This window comes from Rattus norvegicus, chromosome 14 (genome assembly GCF_036323735.1).
Source record: "Rattus norvegicus strain BN/NHsdMcwi chromosome 14, GRCr8, whole genome shotgun sequence".
NCBI classification, from domain to species: Eukaryota; Metazoa; Chordata; class Mammalia; order Rodentia; family Muridae; genus Rattus; species Rattus norvegicus.
The window spans coordinates 21,072,391-21,095,416 of NC_086032.1; the positions used below are offsets into that span (position 1 = coordinate 21,072,391).

A 23,026-nucleotide genomic window follows, 5' to 3' on the forward strand; every position below is an offset into this window, starting at 1 on the left:
TCAAGCAGTGACAGAAGGGACACACTGTGACAAGGACTTTGATGTTCAAAATGCCCTGGAAGTGGATTTCTGCCCTGCTCCTGCTACAGATAAGTTGCTGTTTCAAATCTGGAAACTGTGGGAAGGTGTTGATGTGGCCGATGGACTTTAGTCATTGGATGAATATAAAAATAATACTCGATGAACTTGTACAGAGGGGCCATGAAGTCACTGTCCTGAAATCTTCAGCTTTCTTTTTTCTTGATCCGAAAAAATCGTCTGACCTTAAGTTTGAACTTTTTCCTACATCTGTCAGTAAAGATGAGCTGCAAAATCATTTCATAAAACTTTTGGATGTGTGGACTTATGAGTTGCCAAGAGATACATATTTGTCATATTCTCCTATCCTTCAAAATATGGTTTATGAATTTTCTTCTTTTTATCTAAGACTTTGTAAAGACGCTGTTTCAAACAAGCAGCTCATGGCAAAACTACAGGATCCAAGTTTGACCTTCTTTTGTCAGACCCTGTGGCTGCCTGTGGGGATCTGATAGCCGAACTGCTCCACATTCCTTTTCTGTACAGTCTTCGCTTCTCTCCAGGCCACAAACTTGAAAAGTCCATTGGAAAATGTATACTCCCTCCTTCTTATGTGCCTGTAATTTTGTCAGGACTGGCTGGCAAAATGACATTCATAGACAGGGTAAAAAATATGATATGTATGCTTTATTTCGACTTTTGGTTCGAGAGACTTAGACACAAGGAATGGGACATGTTTTACAGTGAGATTTTGGGTAAGTTACATTTTTGCTCAGTAGACTGAAAACCTAAGTTTCACATGTGTTTAAAGACTTATGTCCATGAAATACAAAGTGAAGTAATCTTTTATAGGTGACCAAATGTATAATGATATCAGTTATCCAAGTCACAAACTCTTGTAAAAGCTCATGTAATTCATCAAATGGAAGAAGTTAACTGTTCTCATACAAGACAGTTTGGTTAGCTATACTGTTGCATAGAGATGAATCTTGATGGTCTCTGGGTGATTCTTTCCTCATCCACTGAAATTTTTCCTGTATTTTAATAAGTTTCTAAGCAGTTAGAAAATCTTGTTTCATGAAGATTCAAGAATGACATATTTCATAGTATCAATATGTATACATAACATTGAAGAAATTATTTTCTCCTACCTAGGCCAGTGTCTTGATTTAAAATGAAAATGTAGGGTCCAAAAACATGGACAAAGGGTTGAGATTGCTTCTATGCAGTTTAGTACCTGAGCTCTCTTCCCACTAACATTCATGTCAAACGACAGAAAACTGCCTATAACTTCAGTTTCAAGAGAAGTGCTGCCCTTTGATGGTATTCACAGGCACTGGCATAAACTTAACCTATGTTCATGCAGATATGCGTAAAAATAATTAAAAGGTAGATCATAAAATGTTTTCTTTTTATTTCTTTTTTAAAAATTTCCCTAACTTGGAAGCTATTATGATATTTCCCAAGCTTAGCAGTGGCACTGATGTTTCTAGCAGTCCCACATTTCTTTTTTGCGTTCCTTCCAAAATTCGATTGCAGATGGTTGAATTCAACAGAAGCATGGACACACATGCTGAATTTTTTGAAGTCATGCCCTTTTTTCCCTCTTAAAAATATACCACAGGTAATCTAGCCCAAAATTCCTATTCTTATAATTCTGAACATATTGATTCTTTTATAGTATAAATACTTTTAAGTATATCAAGTTTAAACAAGACTAGAAGCATTAGCCACAAATTAGCCATTTTAAACATTGCAATTCCCCGTAAGGAATGAAGAATAGCTACAAACTATCAGGATCCTGAAAACACTGGCTAGGGTGCACATCAAGATGAAAGTTTTGGACATGGAGTGTGTGTTTATATTTACATAGGTTTTTTTTTTTGAAGGATTGGAAAGAAAAAAACTGATTGTTTACTCATATAGTGGCCTAAAGTGTTATTTCTATAACTATTTAAGGTATTAAATTATGGAGGATACATAAAATAAGTCTTACAGATTACTTTAAAAATAAACACAAGTTACCATGTATTTCTATGATGCATAAATCAGTTATTGATATAAGTTATATCATATATTAAAATATTACATTTTACTTGCACATGTTATACATAAAACATAACAACATTTTGAGGAAATATATTTCATACTCAGCAGACAGTCCTGTCAAGTCTTCTTTGTCTCATTTGCACATTTTCCCTATCTAGGAAGGCCCACCACTGTAGAGGAGACAATGGGCAAAGCAGAAATGTGGCTCATTAGATCCTACTGGGATTTGGAATTTCCCCACCCAACATTACCAAATGTTGACTATGTTGGAGGATTCCACTGTAAACCAGCTAAATCCTTGCCCAAGGTAAATACATTCTTTTTGTCTTTTTCATTTCATATCATTTCTGATGAAATGTTCTACATCTTTTATTATATATTTCATTTCATTTTTCTCCCAACTATAGAGATATGTGGCAAGTGGAAATAAAAGTCCTACTAATTAAGAGCTCAATAAACCCAGAAAAGTTCATGACAGACTATATATATATATATATATATATATATATATATATATATATATATATATATCATGAGTTAAGGCATGTAGGCTATTGGAGTGATTAGCCATTGGGTTAAATTCTTATTTATTTATTTATTTATTTATTAATATTTTTATTAACTTGAGAATTTCTTATTTACATTTCGAATGTTATTCCCTTTCCCGGTTTCCAGGCAAACATCCCCCTAATCCCTCCCCCTCCCCTTCTTTATGGGTGCTCCCCTTCCCATCCTCCCCCTATTGCCGCCCTCCCCCCAACAATCTAGTTCACTGGGGGTTCAGTCTTAGCAGGACCCAGGGCTTCCCCTTTCACTGGTGCTCTTAGTAGGCTATTCATTGCTACCTATGAGGTCAGAGTCCAGGGTCAGTCCATGTATAGTCTTTAGGTAGTGGCTTAGTCCCTGGAAGCTCTGGTTGCTTGGCATTGTTGTACATATGGGGTCTCGAACCCCTTCAAGCTCTTCCAGTTCTTTCTCTGATTCCTTCAATGGGGGGGGGGTCCTATTCTCAGTTCAGTGGTAATTCTTTACCAAGCAACCATAAGTACATGAGTTTGAATCCCAGTGCCCACATACAGAGTTGAGTATTCTGTCACAGCATGTATGACTTTAGTACTGAGTTGCAGAATCAGGTTAAAATAGAGGATACTAACCTGTTAAAATAGTGAGATTCTTGTTCAATGAGAGACAGTCTCAAAAATAACATGTTAAAGTTAGTAGAGTAGAACATCTGATTTTATCATGGCCCTCATTATTTAAAACAAAGGCAGGGAATTTGAGAAATTAAGAAAATATGCTCATTAATACACAATATCAAAAAATTATTACATGCAATGTGGTTGATTATTACACAGTTATGATTATTTTTAAAGAGTCAAAACATTTTATTTATCATAGGAGGAAATATGCATTTACTGTCACATATGTATATACCACAACATAGATATCATTTAATCAAACCTTAGCTAATAGTAATAAATCAGACATCATAGGAGAAAATTGAACAGAAATGCGACATTTGTAAATTCTGTTGAATGAAAAATGCAATGCTGCTTCAAATTTACCAATATTTCATATACTATAATTGCATTCCTTAGCTTTCAATTCACCAGAAGGAAACACTGAGAATGTTTATTGAACACGTAGGAGTACACTTTATATTGATGCCTGTGTTTGACAATGCCAGTTTTGTCTTATGTATGTTTTAACATCATGATTCTATAAATTTCTAAGAATAGTTCAATTTTTATTCTCCTAGATGTTTTTTGTAAAGCTTTCATAATTAATTGTTCTACAATCACTATTGTGTGATAGACCAAGTGCTTTACTCACAGGATATGGAAGAATTTGTCCAGAGCTCTGGAGAGCACGGTGTGGTGGTGTTTTCTCTGGGGTCAATGGTCAGCAACATGACAGAAGAAAAGGCCAACGCAATTGCATGGGCCCTTGCCCAGATTCCACAAAAGGTGAGGTAAAGTGCCCATGGAAGGCGACTGTAAACTGAGACTGTGAAAGTCTCAGAAAGTCTGATTCTAGCAGTTATTGTATGCAACCTGGCATTATGATGACAAGGGTCAGGCCTGTGAAGGTTTTAGGTAGACATTGAAAATTCTTCTTGATTTCTCATGAAATGATAATAGTTGCATCCATTTTTAGTTCACGTGAACCAAAACCAACATGTACAGAACTTGTGCAACCGAAAACACAGAACAAATCTAAGACAACCCTTCCCTAGTGGAAGACCACACGTGGGAGAATATTTGGAGAGGACAAATGGCTCCTTACATTTTGTTGTTGGTTTTAATTTTGATTTTGATGATAAAAGCACACACAGTTAATACTGCACAGGTCAAATTAATACATTGGGCTTTCACAATGCCATGGCAATTTATTGGAGTATTTAACACAAACCCTTGTGGAGCTGCTTCCCAGAGACTGTTGACTTGACACAATTTCACACTGCGACTCAGATTAGTGGCTTCAACAGCTGGAAATCCCCATTCCTCAGACTCCTGAGGTAGGAAGATAGATGATTTTTAAGAACTTAAGTAGTAGGGTGGGTATGGAAGAAGGTGATTTAGTGAAGATTGGAGTAAGAGGGGATGAATAAAAAAAGACAATATATGAAACTCTTAGGGAAATGAAAAAAGAGATATCAATGTAAGTGCATGGTCCTAGTCATTATTTGGAGTTCAGGTGTAAGTCCAGTGTGCAGATGATGCCAACATGCTCGGAACTATTGGTCCACAGCAACTGCTCTTCAAAGGGTTGTATGTCTACTCGGTTGAAGTTGGTACAGAAGGTTTAATACCTGTGTTTGAATCCTACCCTGTCACCGTTCCATAGAAAGGTGGAAGCCAGAGGCATTAACCAACTTTATTCAGAGAATAACACTCTGAGGGTCACAAAAGGTCATATGAGTCCATAGCACATGATTTACAGCTGTGTTTAATCATCAAATGAGATGTGTATGATAAAACCAAGGTTTTGTCAAAAGGAACATGAAGGACAGCTTAAACATTGCTTGGCAGACAGTAGGAAGTCGAAGTGGTTAACCTGAAGCAGACGCACCCTTATCTGCTAGAGCTGAGAAGAGGGCCAAATCACAATCCAAGAGTAACTTCTGGGTTTGGAGAAACTGTAGTCAAATATCCTTGTCCAGTTTTCTTAGACTTTTCACAAGCACTAAAAAATTTCCTCTATCCTCAGAGTCTTTTCTCTCATCTCTTCCTTTTTAACTTTGTTAAGCACAGAATATCCAGAGTGATTTTAATATGCATTCAGATTTAGTTATCTTTGGATGCATGAATATCCCCAGATTCATGGGAATAAACAGATGGAATCACCAGAAATCCACAGGTGAGGACAAATGACAACAGTTAACTTCTTCCTTGGTATATACAGTCTTTAATTGGCCCAATGTAGATAGAATTCACTTCTGGTAGAAGAGTCAACGAATCTTTTTACCTTTTAGCTGGAGGATTTCTATCTTCATCATGTCTGCCACTCTCTTCTCACCTGCCACCTTTGTCCTTCATGACTCAGTCTCGAGGAGCCTGAGAGAAATCTAAGTTTTTTCATTGGAACATCTGCAATGGCAGATACATATCCTTTGCCAAATCTTGAGAAACTGGCCTTCTGAGGTTAAAATAGTTGAAATCACCTAGACCTGTCTAAAGGAAGTCTAGAATTTTCTGTAGAGAAATAATTCGGGTTCCTGAACATTCTTCACCTTCAGTTAAATTTAAAAATAAGAATAAATAAGGAAAGTTCAAGGATATCCCTTGGTATTCCCCATGATGATTTATTTTTAATAATTGTAATTTTAAAATTCTATTTGATCTTTCAATTATGCCCTGGACATGATGATTATAAAGAAGTTTTAAAATATGATTAATATTCCATCATTTACAGAAGTTTTAATTTTTTTCTACTACAGCCTAGTCTACTGTCAGTTTTTATTAAAGTAGGCACTCCTTGTCTTCAAAAGTTTGGATAAGAAAAAGTACATTGCAAAAGTCTTCACTGAGTATAGAGGTAGAACCAAAAGAAATTTAGAATATATATCAATGCCCACATGAAGGTACAGCGTCCAAGACAGAAGAGCATAGTGAATTGCATCTACTTTCTCTAATTCACTAATATTTTTTATCTTTTGTGTCAACTCTTGCTTTAAAAATGCGATATTATAAGGGATAATAAGTAGTATATTGTAAAATTTGAACAACATTCCTATGTGGGATATGGTATTGACAATAGTTCCTCCCCTGATTCACTAATACAGCAAGAAGAGAAAGGCAAGTAAAATTTTGTGGCCCTTATAATGGATCCATTCCAAAGGCTTATTCAAATTGTTTAATACATATAGGATACAATTTAATGGAAAAAAAGTGTAAACGCAGTGAAGAATCCACAATATAAATAAATGCCTTTTTTAGTTTTGATTCAAATAGCTGTAATACTTTTGACTCTCAAAATGAAATCATGGATTTTCTAATGCCATAACTCTGAGTTAAATTGAATCGTTATTCCAAAATTAAGTATTCTCAAATATAGTATGTAGGTGATAAATATTCCCTAATAATTTTGAAAGATTTTGAGTTTTTTAAATTGTTCTTCTCATGGTTACCAACAACCATTCTCATTACTAGTTGCCTTAGATATTACAATGTCTGACCTTTGTGCCATAATAGGAGTAATAATTAGTGTGTATTTATGTAGAACATCCTGAATCTTCCATATACACATTGTAGCTCTTCTGGTTTGGTGGTAACTATCAGAACATCATCCATATAATGAATACTGTAACCCTAAGGAAAGGCCTGCATCACGGGCTCTAAAACCATTACAACATGGAATTGGGGCATCAGAGTGGATTTTGCCATGCAGTGACATAATACAGGGCATTGATATTAAATCTGGGGTTCTTTAGGGTTGAGAGAAGAAAGAGAAAAGGCTAAATATACCTTAATATTAAGATGAATAGTACAAAAGCAGTTTTTTAAATTCATAAAAATTGAAGACCAATCTTTACAAACAGGTGTCAGTGTAGATAATGACTGTAAATCTCCAATTGACCACAAGGTGGCATTAAGATTTCACAAGTCAATTAAGCATTCTGTTTATTATATTTGTAAATTACAAACCATGATAAACTACTGTGACTCCAAAAGTAATACAACTATTCTAGGCAGACTCGTTTCCCAATAACCTGTGTGTCACTTAATAGGGCATTGGAGAGGGGAAGTGGCAATACTTTAGTACAAGGACTATCCAGTACAGCACTTGTTTGAGTAGTAGCTTGTAATAAAATAATAGATTGGCTATACTCTGAAGCTGGCAGAAGTTCTGTATTCTTTTGATTTAAATCCTCACATTGTCTAGTCTTAGTATTCCCTCATAAGGTTTCTCATTTCTTGGCCAGCATTGTTTTTTGTTGCCAAGCAATGTATTGCCATACTCACCATATTTATTTCATCATTTCTTATCCCAGTGTTTGCCCTTTATACATGCAGAGCATAAGCCAGGTCTCCTTGATTCTGAGAACTGAACTGTTATAAGGGCAACTTACTTTGATTCTTAAAGTGGTCACTTTAACAATGTCAATTTTTGTAGAACAAACGTTACTCAAACAGGTAATTTTCCTCTGGGTTTGTAAGACCCTACATTGCTACATAACTTCAGAAAGTCCATAACATTTTTATCTCTCTTTGAAACTTAATCTTTGTCAATGTTCATCGTAATTATCTAAAGTAACTGTTTAAGAACTCTAGAATTTGTTGTCCCTTTACTTATTTTTCAATAGCATCTCTGAATCTCCCTCTGAAATTGGCATAAGGTGCAGAGGTATCTTACATATTTCTATATTTCAAGACACTAAATCTGATTCCATATCAGTTTTCATGCAGGTAGCCATAGCAGCATATCTAATGTGAGGGGACTGAAGGAGGTATATCTTACAACTTGTAATTTGTTGATAAAAATCCTTGTCAGCCTTTATCTATGATATTTCTGGGATTATCCCTCAGTCCTAACTGCTGAATGATTTTATGGGCTTTATCTTCAAGCCACACCTACCAGTGAGGAAATTGAAAACTGCTAAGAAGCAGTTTAGGAATTACATGAAGCCCATAGGGCAGACATTATGCCTCATTGCTCCAACCAAAGATAGTCATTGTTATATGGAGTAATAGGTCCATAGGAAGCACAGGCCTTTTTAAAATCTTTCACAATATCCATGTCTAATTCCTGATAAATATTTTGATTTTATTGAAACTTTACTGGGAACCACTAATCATATCTGGAAGGAATGGATCGATGAATTTCTTTCCCTTGAATTGCCCTAGCTTGCCTAGGATGTAGTAATAGCTTTGTCCATAGGCTTTCCTAAATCCTCTTCAAACAGGGAAAGATTTCAAGATTTGATCACCTGTGCAGTTCCCAGTAGTGGCATTTTCCTTTGCATTTTACCTGAACTGGGAAATATGCTACTGACCTTTTTGTATATTTTTATATAAATTCATTTAAATTTCAAATGTTATCCCCTCTCCAGTTTCCAGTCTATAAACCCACTATCACATCCCTTTTCCCTTGTTCTATGAGGGTGTTCCCCGATCCAACCCACCCCTTCCTTCCTCCCTGTCCTGACATTTCACTACACTAGTGAGTCTATCTTTGGCAGGACCAAGGGCTTCTCCTCCCATTGGTGATCAACAAGGCCATCCTCTGCTACATGAACTTAAAAAAACAATTTTAACACATTGTCATCCTGTTTATATTCATGCAAGAACTTGGTCATCACTTCCTGGTGATTATTAACCTTATCTTTGTAAAGAAAGTATTTTGACAACAGTCTAAATCAGTGCCCCTATGACCAACATCAAGCATAGATCTCTATGTATTCTGCCCTGATATTCTGATTCACCTCTTACTGTGAGTGTGCCCAATCTCCTGGTATGAAGCCAACTTTAGGTCCCCATTCAGTACCACTTGTTACAACTCCAGAGACAGAGACATGGTAGAATGGAGCTGATATGTGAGGCAGAGTAACTTCTCATGAAATAGACAATGTTATTAACAGCATCAAATAGTGCATACTCTGAGGCTTAAGAAATGTCATATGAGTAAAGATCACAGAACTTCAAGCTGTATACAATCACAAGGACCAGTCAGGGTACTAATATATAGACTCAACTCCTATCTGGTACACATAGGAAGATGGCACAGACACATAGCAAGAGAAATCTTGTTTAGAGGAAAGATGGTAACAAGACCCTTGTCCTGTTTTCTCAGAGTATTCTCAATGCTCTAAGAATTCTACTCACACATCTTCATTCCTGGACAATTCCAACACTACAATATGGAAGGGTTCTTCCAGATGAGTCAGATGACTCCACATTCCTATGATCCAACACGTTGGCTATTAATTCCAAGTACTCATGGGCAAAGAGATTTCTGAATGGGAAACAAAAATCAGTGACACACAATCAATGACAAAAAATTGAAATTCAATAAGATTACATAGAATAAGTGAACAAATATAAAAACTCTACTGTGTTTAAAATTTATTTTTATTACAACATTAAGCTGGAATATTAGAGTTGTCAAAATCATTTAGATCAAATAAATTATTAATAATTTGCCAATAGTCTTTGCAGTTGAATTATGTCACCATGGCAATGTACTAACGTTTTCTTGTATCATTAACTGTCTCATTTGTCTAATTATTTCTTCCTCAAAAGTAGTGATTATGGTTACCTGTGTGAGTGTAACACAAAAAAATGTTGGTACTCTTGTGTGAGTCTTCTGAGTTCTCAGTACTCACTGCTTCTGATTTTCTCATATATCCTATGGGAGGTATTCTGAGCAGTTTTCTCTATACTTAAAAAAAATGCTACAGTATAACATTATTTCTATAGACCCTAAGAGAACACAAATGCCAGCCCAAGTTACTGTATCCTGCAAAACTCTCAATTAACATAGATGAGAATAGGTCCCCTATTGAAGGAATCAGAGAAAGAACTGGAAGAGCTTGAAGGGGCTCGAGACCCCAAAAGTACAACAATGCCAAGCAACCAGAGCTTCCAGGGACTAAGCCACTACCTAAAGACTATACATGGACTGACCCTGGACTCTGACCCCATAGGTAGCAATGAATATCCTAGTAAGAGCACCAGTGGAAGGGGAAGCCCTGGGTCCTGCTAAGACTGAACCCCCAGTGAACTAGTCTTTGGGGGGAGGGCGGCAATGGTGGGAGGGTTGGGAGGGGAACACCCATAAGGAAGGGGAGGGGGGAGGGGGATGTTTGCCCGGAAACCGGGAAAGGGAATAACACTCGAAATGTATATAAGAAATACTCAAGTTAATAAAAAAAAAAAAAAAAAAAAAAGTTATATTTAAGGCTATTAAAAAAAAAAAAAAATTAACATAGATGGAGAAAGCAAGATATTCCATGACAAAACCAAATTTATACAATATGTTTCTAAAAATCCAGCGCTACAAAGGATAACAAATGGTAAAGCCCAACATAAGCAAGAAACTAATCGTCTTGGCAACAAAACAAAGAGAAGAAAAGCACACAAACATAACCGCACATACAAATATGAATATAACAGGAAGCAATAGTCACTATTCCTTAATATTTCTCAACATCAATGGACTCAACTCCCCAATAAAAAGACATAGATTAACAAACTGGATATGCAATGAGGACCCTGCATTCTGCTACCTACAGGAAACACACCTCAGAGACAAGGACAGACAATACCTCAGAGTGAAAGGCAGGAAAACAACTTTCCAAGTAAATGGTTGAAAGAAGCAAGCTGGAGTAGCCATTCCAATATTGAATAAAATCAATTTTCAACTAAAAATCATCAAAAAAGATGAGGAAGGACACTTCATATTCATCAAAGGAAAAATCCACCAAGATGAACTCTCAATCCGAAATATCTATGCTCCAAATACAAGGGCACCTACATACATAAAAGAAACCTTACTAAAGCTCAAAACACACATTGCACCTCACACAAGAATAGTAGGAGATTTCAACACCCCACTCTGATCAATGGACAGGTCATGGAAACAGAAATTAAACAGAGACATAGACAGACTAAGAGAAGTCATGAATCAAATGGACTTAACAGATATTTATAGAATGTTCTATCCTAAATCAAAAGGATATACATTATTCTCAGCACCTCAAGGTACTTTCACCAAAATTGACCAAGTAACTGGTCAAAAAACAGACCTCAACAGATACAGAAAGATAGAAATAATCCCATGAGTCCTATCAGACGACCAAGGGCTACAGCTGGACCTCAATAACAATAAGGGAAGAATGCCCACATATACATGGAATTTGAACATTACTGTACTCAACGATGACCTGGTCAAGGAAGAAATAAAGAAATTAAAGACTTCTTAGAATTTAATGAAAATGAAGGTACAGCATACCCAAACTTATGAGACACAATACAAGCTGTGCTAAGAGGAAAACTCATAGCTCTGAGTGCCTGCACAAAGAAACAGGAGAGAGCATATATCACCAGCTTGACAACACACCTAAAAGCTCTCAAACAAAAAGAAGCAAATACACCCAGGATGAGTAGAAAGCATGAAATAATCAAACTCAGAGCTGAAATCAACCAAGTAAAAAACAAAAAGGACCATAGAAAGAATCAACAGAACCAAAAGTTGGTTCTTTGAGAAAATCAACAAGATAGATAAACCCTTAGCCAGACTAACGAGAGGACACAGAGAGTGTGTACAAATTAACAAAATCAGAAATGAAAAGGGAGACATAACTACAGAATCAGAGGAAATTCAAAAAATCATCAGATCCTACTACAAAAGCCTATATTCAACTAAATTTGAAAGTCTGCAGGAAATGGACAATTTCCTAGACAGATACTAGGTACCGAAGTGAAATCAGGAACAGATAAACCATTTAAACAACCCCATAACTCCTAGCAAAATAGAAGCAGTCATTAAAGGTCTCCCAACCAAAAAGAGCCCAGATCCAGACGGGTTTAGTGCAGAATGCTATCAGACCTTCATAGAAGATCTCATACCAATACTATCCAAATTTTCCACAAAATTGAAACAGATGGAGCACTTCTGAATTCCTTCTATGAAGCCACAGTTACTTTTATTCCTAAACCACACAAAGACCCAAGAAAGAAAGAGAACGTCAAACCAATTTCCCTTATGAACATCGACACCAAAATACACAATAAAATTCTGGCAAACCGAATCCAAGAGCACATCAAAACAATCATCCACCATGATCAAGTAGGCTTCATCCCAGGCATGCAGGGATGGTTTAATATACAGAAAATCATCAACATGTACAATTATATAAACAAACTGAAAGAACTAAAAAACATGATCATTTCATTAGATGCTGAGAAAGCATTTAACAAAATTCAACACCTTCTCACGATAATAGTCCTGGAAAGAATAGGAATTAAAGGCCCATACCTAAACATTGTAAAAGTCATATACAGCAAATCAGTTGCTAACATTAAACTAAATGGAGAAAAACTTGAAGCAATCCCACTAAAATCAGGGACGAGACAAGGCTGTCCACTCTCTCCCTACTTATTCAATATAGTTCTTGAAGTTCTAGACAGAGCAATCAGACAACAAAAGGAGATCAAGGGGATATAGATTGGAAAAGTAGAAGTCAAAATATCACTATTTGCAGGTGATATGATAGTATATATAAGTGATCCCAAAAGTTCCACCAGAGAACTACTAAAGCTGAAAAACAACTTCATCAAATTGGCGGGGTATAAAATTAACTCAAAGAAATCAGTAGCCTTCCTCTATACAAAAGAGAAACAAGCCGAGAAAGATTAGGGAAACGACACCCTTCATAATAATCCCAAATAATATAAAGTACCTCGGTGTGACTTTTGCCAAGCAAGTAAAAGATCTGTACAATAAGAATTTCAAGGCTCTGAAGAAATAAACTGAAGAAGACCTCAGAAGATGAAAAGATCTCCCATGCTCATGGATTGGCAGGATTAATATAGTAAATATGGCCATTTAACCAAAAGCGATCTACAGATTAAATGCAATCGCCATCAAAATACCAATTCAATTCTTCAAAGAGTTAGACAGAACAATTTGCAAATTTATCTGGAATAACAAAAACCCAGGATAGCTAAAACTATCCTCAAAAATAAAAGGATTTCAGGGGGAATCACTATCCATGAACTCAAGCAGTATTACAGAGCAATAGTGATAAAAACTGCATGGTATTGGTACAGAGACAGACAGATAGACCTATGGAATAGAATTGAAGACCCAGAAATTAACTCACACACCTATGGTCACTTGATATTTGACAAAGGAGCCAAAACAATCCAATGGAAAAAAAGATAGCATTTTCAGCAAACGGTGCTAGTTCAATTGGAGGTCAACATGTAGAAGAATGCAGAGTGATCCATTCTTATAACCCTGCACAAAGCTTAAGTCCAAGTGGATCAAGGACCTGCATATCAAATCAGATGCACTCAAACTAATAGAAGAAAAATTGGAGAAGCAACTCGAGCAAATGGGCACTGGAGAAATGTCCTGAACAAAACACCAACGGCTTATGTTCTAAGATCAAGAATCGACAAATGGGATCTTACAAACTGGAAAACTTCTGTAAAGCAAAGGACACTGTTGTTAGGACAAAATGGCAAAAAAAAAAAACAAATTGGGAAAAGATCTTAACCAATCCAACAACACATAGAGGGCTTATATCCAAAATATACAAAGAACTCAAGAAGTTAGACCGCAGGGAGACAAATAACCCTATTAAAAATGGGGTTCAGAACTAAAAAAAAAAAGAATTCACAGCTGAGGAATGCCGAATGGCTGAGAAACACCTAGAGAAATGTTCAACATCTTTAGTCATAAGGGAAATGGAAATCAAAACAACCCTGAGATTTCACCTCACACCAGTGAGAATGACTAAGATCAAAAACTCAGGTGAGAGCAGATGCTGGCGAGGACGTTGAGAAAGAGAAACACTCCTCCATTTTTGGTGGGATTGCAGACTGGTACAACCATTCTGGAAATCAGTCTGGAGGTTCCTCAGAAATTTGGACATTAAACTACCTTAGGACCCAGCTATACTTCTCTTGGGCATATACCCAAAAGATGCCCCAACATATAAAAAAGACACATGCTCCATTATGTTCATAGCAGCCTTATTTATAATAGCCAGAAGTTGGAAAGAACCCAGATGTACTTCAACAGAGGAATGGATACAGAAAATGTGGTACATCTACACATTGGAATATTACTCAGCTATCAAAAACAACGGCTTTATGAAATTCGTAGGCAAATGGTTGGAACTGGAAAATATCATCCTGAGTGAGCTAACCCAATCACAGAAAAACACACATGGTATGCACTCATTGATAAGTGGCTATTAGCCCAAATGCTTGAATTACCCTAGATGCACATAATACATGAAACTCAAGACAGATGATCAAAATGTGAATGTTTCACTCCTTCTTTAAAAAGGGACAAGAATACCCTTGGCAGGGTATAGGGAGACAAAGATTAAAATAGAGGCAGAAGGAACACCTTTCAGAGCCTGCCCCACATGTGGCCCATACATATACATCCACCCGATTAGACAAGACAGATGAAGCAAAGAAAGAAGTGCAGGCCGACAGGAACCAGATGTAGATCTCTCCTGAGGGACACAGCCAGAATACAGCAAAAACATAGGCGAATGCCAGCAGGAAACCACTGAAGTGAGAATGGGACCCTCGTTGAAGGAATCAGAGAAAGGACTGGAAGAGCTTGAAGGGACTTGAGACCCCATATGAACAACAATGCCAACCAACTAGAGCTTCTAGAGACTAAGCCACTACCCAAAGACTATACATGGACTGACCCTGGACTCTAACCTCATAGGTAGCAATGATTAGCCTAGTAAGATCACCAGAGGAAGAGGAAGCCCTTGGTCCTGCTAAGACTGAACCCCCAGTGAACGTGATTGTTGGGGGGAGGGCGGTAATGGGGGGAGGATGGGGAGGGGAACACCCATAAAGAAGGGGTGGGGGAGGCGTTAGGGGGATGTTGGCCTGGAAACCAGAAAAGGGAATAACATTCAAAATGTAAATAAGAAATACTCAAGTTAATAAAAAAAAGAAATATTCAAGTCAATAAAGAAAAAAAGAAAAAAGAAAAAATATTTTTCTTTTAGAAATTATAATTACATAATTTCTGCCTTTCCATTCCTCCCTTCAAACACTCCCATAAACATGCCTCCTTGGTCTTTTTCAAATGCACCGAGCTCTGTTTTCCATTACTTGTTACATACACATATTTATGTCTCTACACTTAAAATTCCTAAATATATCCTGCTCTGTCTTTATAATGTTAAATATGACATCACCAACAAAATTGTCTAACATTTAACAGGTTCTTTGGAAATTTGATGGCAAAACCCCAGCAACGTTAGGACCCAATACCAGAGTCTACACGTGGCTCCCCCAGAATGACCTCCTGGGTAAGTCTCTGGAAATCAAATGCAACATCATGACTGAGTGACTGATTACTGTAGCTATTTATTTTAACTTCAAATTCTTCACATCACACTTACTTCATGGATTATTTATTTAAGACAACAAATTCTGTCATGGATTTGGTCTTTTTATCCCTCATTTCTTTCATCCTTTTCTTATTCCTATCTTTCTCTTTTTTTAAGTCAGGGGGATTTTATTCTAATTCATTATTGTTAACTGGAAAGAAATATCAAAACTCTGAATTCTGCACAACTTTATAAGGAAATATGTATGCATACACATAAGTTTCTACATGGTTATAGTCCCATACCTTATTTTTTGTTAAATGACTCAGTCATGACTCTACCTCCTCTCTCTTTCTCCTTCTGACTTTACATTTTAATCATTTTGCATAAAAATGTGTTTACCAGTGCCTACTCTCAACATGCAGATTGTTAAGGTTAAATAACTCCCTCAGTTATACAACAGAATGATTCTTTATCCGCTCAGAGCAACCTAGATCAACATTAAAACAGTGTTAAATTGGTTATTTTATTTATTTACATTTCAAATGTTATTCCCATTCACAGTTTCCTTTCCACAAAACCACTATTCCCTGATTTTTTTTTCATGCCTCTATGTGGGTGCTCCCACATCTGCACAACCACTCCTTCCTCGGCGGCCTAGTTTTCCCCTATCCTGAGTCATCAAGCCTCCACAGACCCAATGGGATTCCCTCCAATTGATTCCAGATAAGGCCATCCTTTGCCAAATATTCAGCTGAAGCCATGGATCCCTCCATTTGTATTCTTTGGCTGGTGGTTTAGTCCCTGGTAATTTTAGAGGGTCTGGTTGGTTGACATTGTTGTTCTTCCTATGGGGATGTAAACCCATTCAGGTCCTTCACTCTTTGCCCTAACTTCTCTGTAGGAGTTGCGAAACTCACTCTAATGGTTGACTGCAAGTATCCATATCTGTATTGGTCAGGCTCTGGAGAAGCCTTCCAGGGGACAGCTATATCATGTTCTTGCCAGTAAATGCTTCTTGGCATATCAACAGTATCTGGGTTTGTTGTCTGCTGAGGGGATGTACCCCTTGATGGAGCAGTCTCTGGATGGCATTTCCTTCAGTTTCTGTTCCACTCATTGTCCCTGCTTTTCCTTTTGACAGGAGGAATTCTGGTTTAATATTTTTGAGGTGGGTGGTTGGCCCCATCCCTCACACAGAGGCCTTGGCTATCCATTGAATATGGTTTCTGCAGACTTTCTGTCCCCTTTGTTCATTATTTCAGCTAATGTCCTCCCTGTTTGTTCTGAGAAACCTCTTGAGTCCCTGGAACCTGGTGCTTTCTAGTGTCTTTCCCTATTTGCATCTACACTACTGTTATACAACTCAATTCAAATTCCTGACCCTCTGTACATCTCCCTTATATCCTCTTATATCTGAAATGCCATAAAGTCTTTTCCTTCCTCTCCTCTCCTCCTCCAAGATCCCTCCTACCCTCTACCTATTTTGATATTTTTTCTATCACATTTGAGTATGACTGAAACTTCCACACTTCTCTTCTTGCTTCTTGAGCTTCATATGGTCTGTGAGATGTGTCATGGGTATTCTGTGCTTTCTCTGTCTAATAACCACTAATCAGTGAGTAAATACACTGCATGTTCTTTTGTGACTGGGTCACCTCACTCAGCATGAGATTTTCTAGTTCCATCCACTTTCCTTCAAATTTCAAGAAGTCATTGTTTTTAATAGCTGAGTAGTATTCCATTGTGTGAATGTGCCACATTCTCTGTATGCACTCATCTGTTCAGGGACATCTGGGTTGTTTTCAGCTTCTGGCTGTTTTAAACAAAGCTGCTATGAACATAGTGGAGCATATATTTTGTTATATGTTGAGACAGATTTGGGGTATATTCCCAGGAGTGGTATAGCTGGATCCTCCGGTAGCAGTATGTCATATTTTCTGAGGAACCATGGAACTCACTTCCAGAATGGTTGTACTAGTTTGCAGTACCACCAGCATTATAGGACTGTTCCTCCTTTTCCATATCTTCACCAGCAATTGCTGTCACCTGAGTTTTTGATCTTACTCATTCTGACTGGTGTGAGGTGGAATCTCAGGATCATTTTGACTTGCATTTTCCTGATGACTGAGGATTTTGAACATTTCTTTAAGTTCTACCACCCATTCAATCTTCCTCAGGTAATAATTTTGCTTAGCTCTGTACCCCATTTTTAAATAGGGTTATTTGGTTCTGTGGAACCAGGTTTTTAAGTTCTTTTTATATTTTGCATGTTACCCCTCTCTTGGATAGGTTTGGTAAAGATCTTTTGCCAATCTGTGGGATTCCATTTATTCACTAATTAATTTTATCTACTAGGGACTTCATATGTTCAACTGAAAATGGGTTTTTCATACCTCAAATCTCAAGCCGCATGCTAATTTGCTTCTCCAGAAATCTAGTTTCTTCTTGCTCTGAGACAAAAATATTTCAGAGAGCTTATGATTTTAAGAAACTTTATGTAGAAACATGTCCTTTCAGTTCCTCTTAGTATACATATCTCTTTTTATGTCCAAAACTGCTAATTAATATTAATCTGAATTCATATTTTTCTAGGTCACCCGAAAACCAAAGCCTTTGTAACACATGGTGGAGCCAATGGCCTCTATGAGGCGATCTATCATGGAATCCCAATGATTGGCATTCCTATATTTGGAGAACAATATGATAACATTGCCCACATGGTGGCCAAAGGAGCAGCTGTTTCATTGAATATCAGGACAATGTCAAAATCAGATTTGCTCAGTGCACTGGAGGAAGTCATAGACAATCCGTTGTGAATATAAATTTCTATAATGCGTTTCATTCATTCATTCATTCATTCATTCAATCACTTGCTTATTCATATATACATTCATTGTTTTCTTACCGAAAGACAAACAAACGAGAATTATACTGAGATGAACTGACATGTATTAGTGCATGGTTCAGGACACACATTATACTCTCCTTTACTCATTGTTTTTAAATTCCTTGTAAGGCTTTATGTTCCCTTGCTATTTAAATCTGGGTAGTCTTAAGTGTGCAATCCTTCTGCTTTACCTTCCACACTGCTTGGCCAAGAAGTATTTTTGACACCCATGGACAATACCCCAAAAGAAATCTTTCATTTCTTGTGTGGGTTTTTTTTTATTAAGAATTCCTTGGTTATTGGAAGGAGAACCATCAGGTTAGATGAGCAAAGTTCATTAAAATTATATATGTACAAAGACCTGGAATAGAATGTAAGGTATAAGTAGTTAATAGTTTAATTCTTGTTTTGTCATATATTCTTGTTGTTATTGTCTCTATTTCTCTCCTCTTCTCCTCTTCCCATTTCCCTAATTAGATCCCTTGAAATCTGCTATCTCCCTTGACCCTATTCACATAGTCTTCTCTATTTACACCCCTTCCCAGTCTCTGAGGAGCATCTACTTTTCTTATTCTTCTAAGAGATAAGTTGAATCCTAAACTGTAAATGACTGTAATATGAATACTAATGAATGAGAATGTTTTAATGAGAAGAAAGACACAGTTTTGCTCTTGTGCTTTGAAATTAAAACCATTGTAATTCTTACCTGTTGTACTACATCAAACTGATATTTAGGAGTGGTAACTCAGGCCTCTATGTCACCCTTCTACTTGTGTACCCATCAATAATTTTTTCAACAGTAGAGTCAAATGCACTTGCATCATGCTTCTTTGTGAAACTCCAGCAACTTTTCTAGAATCAGAATGTTAACAAAAAATGAATGTCAGCAATAATATCAAAAATTAGGCTCAATGGGTAAGAGCAGGGTTTTTCATAGTATTCATTCCATTCACTGATGACCATTTTATCACTTATAGCTATAAAAAAAATGCTATGTTGTTGTCAACCATTCACCATGACCAGCCTATGAAGCCCCTGGACAGAGTTGTCTTCTGGATTGAGTTTATCATGTGCCACAAAGGGGCCAAGCACCTGAGACCACTTGGACATGACCTTTCCTGGTACCAGTACCACTCTCTGGATGTGATTGGGTTCCTGCTTGCCTGTTTGGCAGTCATTGCAGCCCTTATTGTAAAATGCTTCTTGCTTGTTTACCAAATCTTTGTGAAGAAGGAAAAGACAATGAAGAATGAGTAGAGCCTCATTCAGTCTCATTCTAATTTATGAACCACATTATAAACTTACTGATTTTTTAATCAAGGCAGATCACATTTGTAAGAAGACATATAACTCCGTGAATTCTGATATGTAATCAAAAATCCATCATTTTTAAATTTTAAAACCACTTAATGTAAAAAGTTACATTGTAGAAAAATGTGCAGAATAAAAGTATTCTTGATAGAGTCCTAATAATCAAATTATTAATCTTAAAATATTTGAATAGTGTCCATTTACCTCTTTGTCTGAGACTGAATCTATAGCTTTCATACAATAAAATGTAGCTAACTTGTACACGATAAATACTGACATATAAAAATGTTCCTTTTTCTGTAATAGTCTTAATTATTTGTTGTCTGGAATAAAGTGTTGTTAGTTTGGATATCAGTTTTAAAGGAATCTGTTGGCTATTCTGTTCCTCTAAAATAATGTGCTAATATAAATCATCTCAAGGGAAAAGCAGAACAGTTTATTTGGAATTGTGGATACAGTTCCTTAGAATGTAGAGTAGCAGGGAAGGCAGTGTAGCAATCAGCCAGAGGAGGAAGCTCACTTGTCATAGCTCAACCACATATGGAAAGCAGAGTGAGAAAGAAGTGGGGCTAAGCTATGAACTTTCAAGGCTTACTCCAGTGATGTACTTCATCCAAAAAATTTAACCAATTCAATTAAGATTTCATAACCTCAATCAGCACTACAAATTTTGGGAAATGTGCTCAAATTCATCATCATAGTTGAAACATTTTACATTCAAACCAATAACAGGAAATAACTCTGTCTTTAACATTTTTAGCATACATTATGTTGTTACCATTCTAGTCCACCAAGTGTAACACACCACCATAGAACACCTGTACTTCTTCAGTATAATTTAGTTATGATCATGAGGAATAATGTTCATTGGAAATGAAACTTATGAACAGGGAACAAATGGAAACCCTAAATAAAGTAAATTTAGTTTTGAGATTGGTTCTTTATGATGCTGGTTGGTATACATATATATCATATACAAAGAACACAAGAATTTAGACTCCAGAAAACCAAATAACCATATTAAAAATGGGGAACAAAACAAAACAATGAATTCTTACACAGAATGGCTGGGAACCATCTAAAGAAATGTTCAGCATCCATCTTAGTCATTAGGGAAATGCAATTCAAAATGATCCTGAGATTCCACTTCACAAGAGTCAGAATGGCTAAGATTAAAAACTCATGTGACAGTAAATGTTGCTGAGGATGTCGAGAAAGAGGAATACTCCTCCACTATTGGTGAGTTTGAAAGCTGGTACGACCTCTGTGGAAATCAGAGGGTGTTCCTCAGAAAATTGAACATAGTAGTATCTGAGGACCCAGTTATACCTCTTCTGGGCATACACCCAAATGATGCCCCAACATATAACCAGAGCACAAACTCCACTATGTTCATAGCACCATTATTTATAATACCCTGATGCTCGAAAGAACTCAGATGCCCTTCAAGAGAGGAAAGGATAGAGAAAATGTGGAACATCTACACAATGGAGTACTACTGAGCTATTAAAATCAATGACTCCATGAAATTCATAGGTAAATTGATTGACCTAGAAAATATCATCCTGAGTGAGGTAACCTAATCTCAGAAAAAAACATGGTATGTACTCACTGATAAGTGGATATTAGCCCAAAAGCTCGAATTTCCCAACATACAATCTACAAACCACCTGAAGCTTAAGAAGATGGATGACCAAAATGTGGATGCTTCACTCCTTCTCAAAAGGGGGAGCAAATATATCCATAGGAGGGGATATGGAGGCAAAGTTTAGAGTAGAGACTGAAGGAATGGCCATTCAGAACCTGAGTCACATGTGGCCCACAGATATACAGCCACAAAAACTAGATAAGATTGATGAAGCTAAGAAGTGCAAGCTGACAGGAGCCGCATATAGCTGTGTCCTGAGAGGCGCAGCCAGAGAATGTCAAATACAGAGGTGAATGCTTGAAGCAAAACATTGAGCTGTGAAAGGATTCCCCGTTGGAGGAATTAGAGAAAGAAATGAAACAGCTGAAGGGGCTTGTAACATGATTGAACTTAGTTCCCCCCAAAAAAGACAGAGCCTAGCAGAATGGATGTTGCATTAAAGAAAAACACCTTAACAATAAACACAGACATATCTTCAAAAAATGGGCTGGAAAGAAAAGGTTTAAAAACAAAGAGGCCAAGAAGCAAACTTTAATTATCATTCTAATATCTACTAAAATAGACTTAAAATCAAAATTAATCCAAAGAGACAGAGGACACTTCATATTCATCAAAGAAAAAATCTACCAAGATGATAATTCAATTTTGAACATCTACAACCAAAACACAGGAATACCCACATTTGAAAATACATGTTGCTCAAGCTTAAATCACACCTTGAGCCACACACATTAGTAGGTGGGATTTTAATATCCCATTATCATTAATTAACAGGACATTCTGATAAAAACAAAAAGAGAGAAAAACACTAACAGACATTATGAAGCAAATGGACCTAACAGACATTTATAGAATATTTCATCCAAACACACAAGAATGTATTTTCATCTCAGCACCTCATCAATCCTGCTCCAAAACTTAACATCTAGTCAGTCACAAAGGAAGCCTCAACAGATACATAAAAATCGAAACAACACCTTGTATCTTATCAGGTCATGGTAAAGCAGGGCTTCAACAACAACAGAAACAACAAAAGTCTACATGCTCTTGAAAATTGAACAACTGTCTTCTCAGTGGTCTTTGGGTCAGGAAGAAATAAAGAAAACACGGATTATCTAGAATTCTATGAATTTGATGGCACACTAAACATAAATTCATGGGACATGATGGAAGCAGTGCTGAGTGGAAAGTTCATAATATTAATCCCACCATAAAGAAATTGTAATTTCTCATACCAGCAATTTAAATGAATGTGAGAAAGCTCTAGAGAAGAAGATAGAAGAAGGAGGAGGGGAGAGGGGAAAGGAAAAGAGGGAGAAAGAGAGGGAGAGGGAGGAAAAGGAGAATGAGAAGGAGGAGAAGGAGAAGAAAGAGAAGAAGAAAAAACCATGGCAAAGAGAAGTAGAAGGCTGGAAATAATCAAATTCCTGGCTGCTAAGAAGAGAAGTGGGGAAGGAAAGGAAGAAAGGATTACAAAGAATTTGAAAATGCTTGGACCAGAAATAGGCAGGAAACAGGATATAAAATGAATAAATGAAAAAAATTATTAAAAATATATAACTTTATATCA

General features: G+C 36.7%; 1 pseudogene across 1 annotated transcript; it reads left to right on the forward strand.

Moving 5' to 3' along the window:
• Positions 1 to 22,969, forward strand: Ugt2b-ps1 (UDP glycosyltransferase 2 family, polypeptide B, pseudogene 1; annotated as a pseudogene). Its single transcript, XR_005493201.2, has 6 exons — positions 1 to 773; positions 2,226 to 2,374; positions 3,903 to 4,034; positions 15,499 to 15,586; positions 18,203 to 18,422; positions 19,475 to 22,969. The product of XR_005493201.2 is annotated as a UDP glycosyltransferase 2 family, polypeptide B, pseudogene 1 (transcript).
• Positions 22,970 to 23,026: the final 57 nt, after the last annotated feature.